Source organism: Schistocerca cancellata, chromosome 4, assembly GCF_023864275.1.
Source record: "Schistocerca cancellata isolate TAMUIC-IGC-003103 chromosome 4, iqSchCanc2.1, whole genome shotgun sequence".
Taxonomy (NCBI): Eukaryota; Metazoa; Arthropoda; class Insecta; order Orthoptera; family Acrididae; genus Schistocerca; species Schistocerca cancellata.
Genome location: NC_064629.1, coordinates 448,473,869 through 448,484,602, shown reverse-complemented (window position 1 = coordinate 448,484,602; position 10,734 = coordinate 448,473,869).

The following is a 10,734-nucleotide window of genomic DNA, read 5'->3' as shown; positions in this document are numbered from 1 at the left end:
GTCAGTTCTAGTATAATATATTTGTCCAATGAATACTCGTTTATCATCTGCATTTCTTCTTGGTATAGCAATTTTAATGGCCAGTAGTGTATCGTGTCGTCTCCCAGGCGCTGCGCTGCGGAGCAAACCGACGAAATTCTTCACGGCTTTAGATATCGAGTCCTCATATTGCCTGATGTAGTGACACATGTTGAGGGTGGAATGTATTTCGATTCAAGATGTTAATGACACTCGGCTGGCTGACACCACATTCCTTGGCAACGCGTATCATGCCTCCATGCTGATTGATAAGCATCGTAGCCAGAATAGCGTCTTCATGTGTCCTGTCAGTTTCTGTAGCCAGAATAGCGTCTTCATGTGTTCTGTCAGTTTCTGTTTTCGACTTTTATGTTTGACAATGAAGCTACCTGTTAGCACTAGTGACCCAATAATTTGTGCAGTTTCCTGGCGGGTTGGTTAGCGCCGATCTGGATAGACATTCCTATACAGCTAAGCCGTACCGTTCGGCAGAATTTCTTTGGCATTCGCTGTACAATAGAAACATGTCTAACTTTTCTTCAGTAGTGTACATATCAGCATGCAAGAAATGCTGAAGCAGAAGTGACCTGTCAATACACGACACAGTTCCTGCCAGTCTTGCAGTGTAGATAAGTAAACAGTAGATACAACAACGAAGCCTGGCACGAGCTTGTTTACAGCCTAGTCTGCATCTACTTCCATGTTCCGCAAACCACCATACGGTGCGTGGCGGAGGGTACCCTTTCCACTGCTAGCCATTTCCTTTTCTGTGCCACTAGCAGATAGAGCGAGTAAAAAACGACTATCTATATGCCTCCGTATGAGCCCGAATTACTCGTATCTTATCATAGTGGTCCTTTTGTGAAATGTATGTTGACGACAGTAAAAATATTCTGCAGTCATCTTCAAATCGCGGTTCTCCAGATTTTCCCAACAGTGGTCTTCGAAACAACTGTCGCCTACGCTTCAGAGATTTCCAGTTGAGTTCGTGAAGCATCTCCGCAACACTTGGCTGCCGTTCGAAACTGTCGGTAACAAACCAAGCAGCCTGGCTTTGAACTATATGACGTCTTCCTTTCATTCAAACTGGTACGAATCCCAAACACGTAAGCGGTACTCAACAATAGGTCACACTACCGTCCTACATGTGATCTCCTTTACAGATGAAACACACTTTTCCAAAATTCTTCCAGTAAACTGAAGTCGACCACTCCGTTCCCCTACCACAACCCTTACATGCTCATTCCGTTTCATGTCGCTTTGCACCATTACGCCCAGAGATTTAATCGACGTAAATGTGTCAAGCAGAACACTAATAATGCTTTATCCGAATGTTACGGGTTTCCTTTTCCTACTCATTCGCATTAACTTAGATTTTTCTACGTTTAGAGCTAGCTACCATTCATCGCACGAACTAGAAATTTTGTCTAAGTCATCTTGTATCCTTCTAAATTCACTCAACATCAATACTTTCCCGCACACCACACCATCACGAGCAAACAACCGCAGATTGCAGTCCACCCTGTCCGCCAGATCATTTACGTACATAGAAAATAATGGTACTTCCCTGGGGCACTGCTGATGCTACCCTTGACTTTGATGAACGCTAACTGTCGAAGACAACACACTGTGTTCTATTACTTATGAGGCATTCGACCCATTCACGTATCTGGGAACTTATCACAAATGCTCGTACTTTCGTTTAACAGTCTGCAGTGGGCAACTTGTCTAATACTTTCCGGAAATCTAGAAACATGGAATCTGTCTGTTGCTTTTCACCCATATGCGCAGTCCATCATGTGAGAAAAGGCCAGACGCGTTTAACACGAGAGATGATTTCTAAAACCCTGCTGATTCGTGGGCATAAGCTTCTCGATTTTAAGGAAATTTATGATATTCGAACTGAGCATATATTGAAGGAATCTGTAGGAAACCGATTTTAGGGATATTGGTCTGTAATTTTGGGGGTCCGTTCTTTTACGCTTCTTACACACAGTAGTCACCTACGGTTTCTTCCAGTTGCTCGTGACTTTTTACTGGGTGAGAGATTCGCGATAAAGGCGAGATAAACAAGTGGCCAGTACCGTAGGGTTGTTGTTGTTGTTGTTGTTGTTGTGGTCTTCAGTGCAGAGACTGGTTTGATGCAGCTCTCCATGCTACTCTATCCTGTGCAAGCTTCTTCATCTCCCAGTACCTACTGCAACCTACATCCTTCTGAATCTGTTTAGTGTATTCACCTCTTGGTCTCCCACTACGATTTTTACCCTCCACACTGCCCTCCAATACTAAATTGGTGATCCCTTGATGCCTCAGAATATGCCCTACCAACCTATGCCTTATTCTAGTCAAGTTGTGCCACAAGTTTCACTTCTCTCCAATTCTATTCAATACCTCATAACTAGTTATGCGATCTACCTATCAAATCTTCAACATTCTTCTGTAGCGACACATTTCGAAAGCTTCTATTCTCTTCTTGTCTAAACTATTTATCGTCCACGTTTCAGTTCCATACATGGCTACACTCCATACAAATACTTTCAGAAAGGACTTCCTGACACTTAAATATATACTCGATGTTAAGAGATTCCTCTTCTTCAGAAACGCTTTCCTTGCCATTGCCAGTCTACATTTTATATCCTCTCTACTTCGACAATCATCAGTTATTTTGCTCCCCAAATGGCAAAACTCATTTACTACATTAAGCGTCTCATTTCCTAATCTAATTCCCGCAGCATCACGCCATTTAATTCGACTACATTCCATTATCCTCGTTTTGCTTCATACAGTAAAGCTGCATGCCCTTGGGAAAAGTTACGGCTGTATTCTTCCCTTCCTTTCAGCCATTCGCAGTACCAGCACAGCAAGGCCGTTTTAGTTAGTGTTACAAGGCCAGATCAGTCAATCATCCAGACTGTTGCCCCTGCAACTACTGAAAAGGCTGCTGCCCCTCTTCAGGAACCACACGTTTGTGTGGCCTCTCAACAGATACCCCTCCGTTGTGGTTGCACCAACGGTACGGCTATCTGTATCGCTGAGGCACGCAAGCGTCCCCACCAACGGAAAGGTCTTTGTAAAACCGAATTAAGATTCCATCTGGACCTGGCAACTTGCTTATTTTCAACTCTCAGTTGTTTCTCTACGCTAGGGATGCTTATTACTCTGTCGTCAATACGGGAGTCTAAAAATGGTTCAAATGGCTCTGAGCACTATACGACTTAACTTCTGAGGTCATTAGTCGCTTAGAACTTAGAACTAATTAAACCTAAGTAACCTAAGGGCATCACACACATCCATGCCCGAGGCAGGATTCGATCCTGCGACCGTAGCAGTCGCTCGGCTGCAGACTGCAGCGCTTAGAACCGCACGGCCACTCCGGCTGGCAATACGGGAGTCCGTTTGATGGTAAAACGATGGTATTTTTGTACGATTCACCTGCGTGAACGATTTATTAAATGCGAAATTCGAATTTCGGCTTTCGTTTTGGTGTCTTCAACTTCTTCAGCAGAGTGGTTAACGAGTGCATGGACGGAAGCCTTTGACCCGCTTAGCGATTCCGGCCGATTTGCCTTTCAGTTTTAGAGTATTTCTCTGATTCTTTTGAAAGGAGTTTTAATCTTAAAATTAAAAAGCATTATACGACGGCACTCGTATTTTCAAGAGCTTTCGGATACCTTTAAAAATATATCATTATACTTAAAAAATCATATTTGCTGTAACATCTCGATCGATACAAGATTTATACCTCTGTCGCATAACACACGTATGTGACCGTTAGCATAATATCATTTGCCGAAAACCTCGTTGTGGCAGTGAGACAAAGATTTTTAATGCGAAAACATTTAAAGAATGGCGATTATTATGATTTAACAGGGTGGAGTTGACGGCGTGGTTATGAATGTAATGAAAATGAAATTCAGGTAGGTGAGAGATGAAGTCAGTCGAATATAGTGCGGATAATCTTAATAAGTTCTTTTTTGGACTAAAAAGAAGAGTATATGGCATTAAAAATCATGCAGGAGAAACATGAAATACATTTAGCTGCCGATACCCAAAGAAGTTTGGAGTCTTCTGACCACCAGCGAATGTCATGAGGCTCTGATTTCAAATACGTATTAATTCAGAAACATAACACGACCCTCCATAACGGATAGTCAAAATTTTCCTATTTATTACTACAAAAATGTAATGCTATTCCACAGAGCGAGAAAGGAAGAAATCGGTGCAGCTGTACCGCGTTACGTTGCTCACAATGCAAGATTTCAATTATTCACTGAGCTGCTCCGTGGTCCACCCAGTGGAACGTCGGGACAAAGCTAGTATTACGAGAGGCGGTCGCCGCGCTTCGTTAAATATTTCCCAGGCATCGATCCTCGAGTGGGCCCTACAGCCTACCACAACATTACTAAACACGATGAAGACATCAGTCTCAGCCGAACTGCGGAAAATTCTTGCATCACCTAGACTTCCCATTTTCTGCAGCTCCAGAAAAATGTAGGTTGCTGACGGGTTGCTTAGCTGTGAGTATCACCATTAGTTTTTATTGCCGTTCAGTTCCTCTGATTCATCTACGACGGTCACCCGGACCTCGCAGGGAGATAGTATGTCCTATGCGGATTTCTGTCGCTTTTAGAAAAGTTCTAGGCCTGATTTTCCGTAGAAAAAGTGAATTTCTTGGTTATTAATTAAGTCGGGAAGGGGTTCCACGTACGCTTGCAAGATATTCCCTGGGCTATTGATGACAGATTTTGAATACCCTTGATGTTCTTCATAAGTAAATAAGTATTGCGGTGGGGAACAGTGTAGCACTGACAAGGCTCTGTTCCATTGTTCCGTTCCTCAAGTTTTGTATACCTTGAGAGACTGAGCCACATGTTAACACTCATCTGATTCAGGGACTTTGTAGTATCTGCTCTATCACGAATGATTTGCTTGTACAATTCTCACAGCAGTGTTTCCATTGACTGTGTATTGTCCAGATGTTTATCAAAGTCATTCGTCACTTTGGTGGCACTGCTCTTCTTTTCAGTAGCAACAGCTCTTCAGTGCACCCTTGTCTCTGTCTGATATCTTACTTGTTCATCCAGTATTATGTTTAGGTTACGAAATTTTTCTATCGCGTCAAAAGATGCCCTAGCTACGTATGTTTCTAACATGTCAATGAGATATGCAACTGATGCTTCAGATGCACAAAATAAACAGAAACGGTCTATGTACCCATCGTGGGAGAGTTCACAACTGAAATAATTGAGGACAACAATAACAAAATGCTTCCTTAGCTGGTATGGTACAAAGTGCAAACAATGGCTAGACCAGTGCGTTGCAGGTAAATCACAAAACAACCTCCGCAAACAAAATGTTTTTACCAATCTAACCGCTGTAATGCCGGTGGACACTGAAACACAAGTTGCCGAAAGAATATTAGCCGTACACGTTCAGTGTACAATATATCTCATACGTAGGTCAACGAAAAAGAAACATCTCCTTCAGTGTACTGACAAAGAACAGGCCGTTTGCAACCATACATTTAAGAGTTGTCCGCAGGAGACGCCACTTAGATTCTGAGATTTATAAAAACTACTGAGGACGAATTGTTGTTGTTGTGGTCTTCAGTATGAAGACTTGTTTGATACAATTCTCCAAGCTCCTCTATCTTGCACAAGCCTCTTCATCTCCGAATAAAAACCGCAACATCTATTTGAGACCGCTTACTGTATGCGTCTCATGGTCTCCCTCTACAACATTTTACTCTCCGCACTTTCCTCCAATACTGAACTGGCAATTCCTCGAGGTCTATCAACCGATCCCATCCTTTAGTCGTGTTATGCAACAAATTTCTTTTCTCCCAATTCCTATTCAATATCCTCTCATTAGTTACACGACCTACCCATCTAATTTTCAAAATTTTTGTGAACCACAACATTTCAAAGGCTTCTAATCCCTTCTTGTCTGAAATGCTTATCGCCCACGTTTCACTTCCATACAAAGCTACACGACAGTCAATTACTTTAGAAAAGGACTTCCTAACATTTAAATTTATATTCTATGTTAACAAATTTCCCTTCTTCAGAAACGCTTTTCTAGCCGTTTTCAGTCTATATTGCAAATCCTCTCCACTTCGGTCATCATCAGTTATTTTCCTCCACAAACAGTAAAAAATGTACTACCTTGGATGTCTAATTTTCTAATCAAAAATGGTTCAAATGGCTCTGAGCACTATGGGACTTAACATCTGTGGTCATCAGTCCCCTAGAACTTAGAACTACTTAAACCTAACTAACCTAAGGACATCACACACATCCATGCCCGAGGCAGGATTCGAACCTGCGACCGTAGCAGTCCCGCGGTTCCGGACTGAGCGCCTAGAACCGCTAGACCACCGCGGCCGGCAATTTTCTAGTCTAATTCCAGTATCGTCGCCTGATTTACATTCCATTACCTTTGCTTTGCTTTTGTTGATGTTCATCTTATATGGTCGTTTCAATACACTGTTCATTCCGCTCAACTGCTCTTCCAGGCCCTTTGTTGTTTCTCAGAGTTACAATACCATCGGCAAACCTCAGAATGTTCAGTCAACACTGTCAAAAGCTTTTCTAAGACTTCAAATGCTATTCACGTCGGTTTGTTTTTCTTTAATCTGTCTACTAAGAGGCTTCGTAGGGTCAGAATTACCTTGGGTGTTTCTATATTTCTCCATAACCCAAACTGATATTCTGCGATGTCGGATACTAAGTGTTTCTCCCTTCTTCTGTAAAAAATTCGTGTCAGTATTTTGCGACTGTTACATATTAAACTGATAGTTATGTAATATTCACACTTGTCGGCATCTACATTTTTTTTTGTAATTCTGTGATAAGAACCACCTAGCTATCAAAGGGATGAGAGGGGGTGGGGATGGAAAAGTGGCATCACTCAAGACGCTCAAATAGCCACATTATATTCATCCAGTATCTGTAAATGGGAGCACTTAATTACCTGCAACAAACTTTACACATAATTTGAAACCTTTATGGAACTTTTTCTCGCTGATAATCCCCACAAAATGAAGAAAGGAAAATAGTTTAGCGTTTACTGCACATTTTTCGCTGTTGATGCCAAATCAGGCATGACGTTTTGATTTATTACTTCACTACTGACTTTATTCACGACACGTTTTACAGACAGCATTCACTTATACCACTGAACATATCATCAAAATTGCATCATTTTACGAAACATAGTTCAGAAAATATAACGTAATAGATTTCAAGTATTTGAAAACGAAACTGTAGGGCGTATTTAGATAAAGATACACGTGAACTATAGTGAAATGACGAGAGTCATGGGATACCTCCTCATATCTTTTCGGACTTCCTTTTGCCCAGCGTAGTGCAGCAACTCGACGTAGGATGGACTCAACAAGTCGTCAGAAATCACCGGCAGGAATACTGAGCTGCCTCTGTAGCCGTAGATAACTGCCGAAGGGTTGCTACCGCAGGATGTTGTGCACGGACTGATTTCGCTATTATGTCCCATAAATGTTCGGTGGTATACACATCGATCGATTTGAATGGTCAAATTACTCACTCGAACTCTCCAGAATGTTCTTCAAACCAACTGTAAACACTTTTCGCCCAGTGACATGGCGCATTGTCAAGCATAAAAATTTCATCATTGTTTGGAACATTAAGTCTGTGAATGGCTGCAGATGGTCTCCAAGTAGCCAAACATAGCCATTTACAGTCAATTATCGGTTCAGTTGGAGCAGAGGATCCAGTTCATTCCATGTAAACACAGCCCACACCATTATGTAGCTACTACCAGCTTGCATGGTGCCTCATTGACAACTTAAGTCCGTGGCTCCGTGGGGTCTGCACCCGACTCGAATCCTTCCACGAGCTCTTGCCAACTGAAATCAGGACTCATCTAATCAGGCCACAGGTTCTACAATCGTCTAAGATCCAACCGATACGCTCATGAGCCCAGGAGAGGCGCTGCATGCGATTTCGTGCTGTTAGCAAAGTCATCGGCATGGGTTGTCTGCTTCTACAGCCCATTAACGCTAAATTTCGTCGCACTGTCCTAATGGATACGTTCGTCGTACGTCGCACATTGATTTCTGCTGTTTTTTTTATGCAGTGTAGCGTGTCTGTTAGCAGTGACAACTCTACACAAACGCCAGTGCTCTCGGTAGTTACGTTGTCCGCGGTGAGAGGTAATGCCTGAAATTTGTATTCTTGGCATTGTGGATCTCGGAATATTGAATTCTCTAACGATTTCCGAAATGGAACGTCCCATGGGACTAGCTACAAGTACCATTCCGCATTCAAAGTGAGCCAATTCCCTTCGTGTGGCCGTAACGACATCGGACAGCTTTTCACGCGAATCACCTGAGCACAAATGACACTTCCGCCAATGCACTGCGCTATTATAGCTTGTGTGCGCGATTCTACCGCCATGTGTATGTGAGCATATTGCTATCTCATGACTTGTCACCTCAGTGTACGTGTACAAATATTTGCGCAATATGTTAAATATACAGGGTGAAAAGTATTTAAACCGACAAACTCTGGGAGGTTGTAGGGGACCTCAAAACAAATATTTCTCCCTAATGTCATTTTTTCCTATGAGGAGTATTTAAAACGGTAGAGGAAGATTTCTCTAGCGGCAAATTAATTAAACCAACAAGCACTTTTCCATTTTTTATGACCAAGGGCCAACCCATTAACACAACCCAATTTCAATCACAGAAGATTTTAAAAATTCCTCCATTGACACGTAAAGAAAGGTTACATCGTCGGATCAAGTTCTGCCTGTCACGGGCAAAAACCACAGGAGTATCCTGAATTGTTCCTGCTGCTGCTACTATCCAGGCAACCAGATCCTCTTCTGATGCAACAGGAGTTGCGAAAACGAGGTTGCGCATCTCTCCCCACACAAAAAAGTCCAGACGGGTCATACTGGGGATCGAGCAGGTCATGGACCACCTCTGCCAATTCAAGTTTCTGGGAATCGTCGGTCCAGGTATCGACGCACACGACGACTGAAATGTGCCGGCGCCCCGTCATGTTGGAATCACATGCGTTGTCTTGTAGGGAGCAGGACGTCTTCCAGCAATTCTGGCAATGCTCTGGCGAGAAAATTGTAATAGTGCCTGCCATTCAATGGCCTAGGTAGCAGATACGGCCCAATTAAACAGTCCCCAACAACACCGACCCACACATTAACGAAGAACCGCACTTGATGAGCGCTAGTAACTGTGTCATGTGGGTTATCTTCACTCCAAACATGCGAATTGTGCATGTTGAAGACTCCACCACGCCCGAACGTTGCTTCGTCGGTAAACAACACACAGGATGGAAATGGGGGATGCATTTCACACTGTTCCAGGTACCACTGTGAAAACTGTGCTCTGGGTGGATAATCAACTGGTTCCAGGTTGTGGACACGCTCTAAGTAAAATGGACATAACAACTGCTCTCGAAGGACTGTTCTTACATTCGTCTGATTCGTCCCCATGTTACGTACAATTGCACGAGTGCTGACTGAAGGATCCCGCTCCACATGCACATCCACAGCAGCAAAGGTAGTATGATGTCGGATATGGCGATTAGGATATTGTTGTTGATAAACCCGCTGTGCAGCTAGTCCGTTGTGGTGCGCTACGTCGTACGCACCAACCATATCAGTGTACTCACTCCAGGTGTATCGCTCCATTAGTAAACAGGGACAATGCAGTACTACACTGGTGGAAACCAGTTGCCTACAACTGAAGGGCGTAATACGCCCTCTAACAACTGAAGGTCGTAATACGGCCTTCACCGGCTTAAATAATCCTCATAGGAAAAAAATGACATTAGGGAAAAATGTTTGTTTTGATGTCCCCTACAACCTCCCACAGTTAGTCGGTTTAAAGACTTTTCACCCTGTATGTGAAATGTATGTGACATGTACATACGAGGGCAAAGTAATGGTAAAAAGCTCCTCCTAAATCCCTGGATCGGTTTGAACCAAATTTGGTACACATATTTCTTAACATGTTGCAAGAAATACTGTGGGGATAGGAACAGCAGCTTCCTAGTGGGGTGGAGCTGGTAACTTGGAGAGAAAGGGGCTAGGAGGAGTGAACGCAGGGAGGGGAGGAGCCAATGGAAAGAGAAAGGAAAGAGTAGATGGTAAGAGAGAGAAGGAGATGAACGGCTAGAGGGGAGAGAAGGAGATGGACAGGGAAAGTGGGGAAGAGGATACGGGAAGACAGAGTTGCAGGAAGAGATGGACAGGGAATGGGAGGTAGACAGGGTGGGCAAAGAAAGGGGGTGGCGCAGATGGACAAAAGTGGGGAGCAGGAGGATTTCGGCAGAGAGAGGGAAAGTACGAGATAGAGAGGGAAGCAGGAGACGCACTAGTAGAAAATTGTAATAAATTCTTACCCTGGCAATGCCCGGCATTCAGCTAATGTAGTAAGAAGGGGAAGTCTCCGGAAAAAAGCAGTGCAAGGACTTCAAAGCTTGACTATAGGAAGCTTAGAAGAGAGGAAATTTATATTTGTGCAATCGATTTCGTACGTGTTTATTCCAGAAATCGTTGTCGCGCATTGATATCAGATGACTTCTAACTGAAACGGGAATGAACTGTTGCAGTGACGGTACACCTTCTGGTGGAGGGCTGGCTGGAAACAACCAATGAAGAGCTGCGCGTGCTGAACGCCGAGGACGCGGCGCTGGCGTGGTGGCAGGCGAC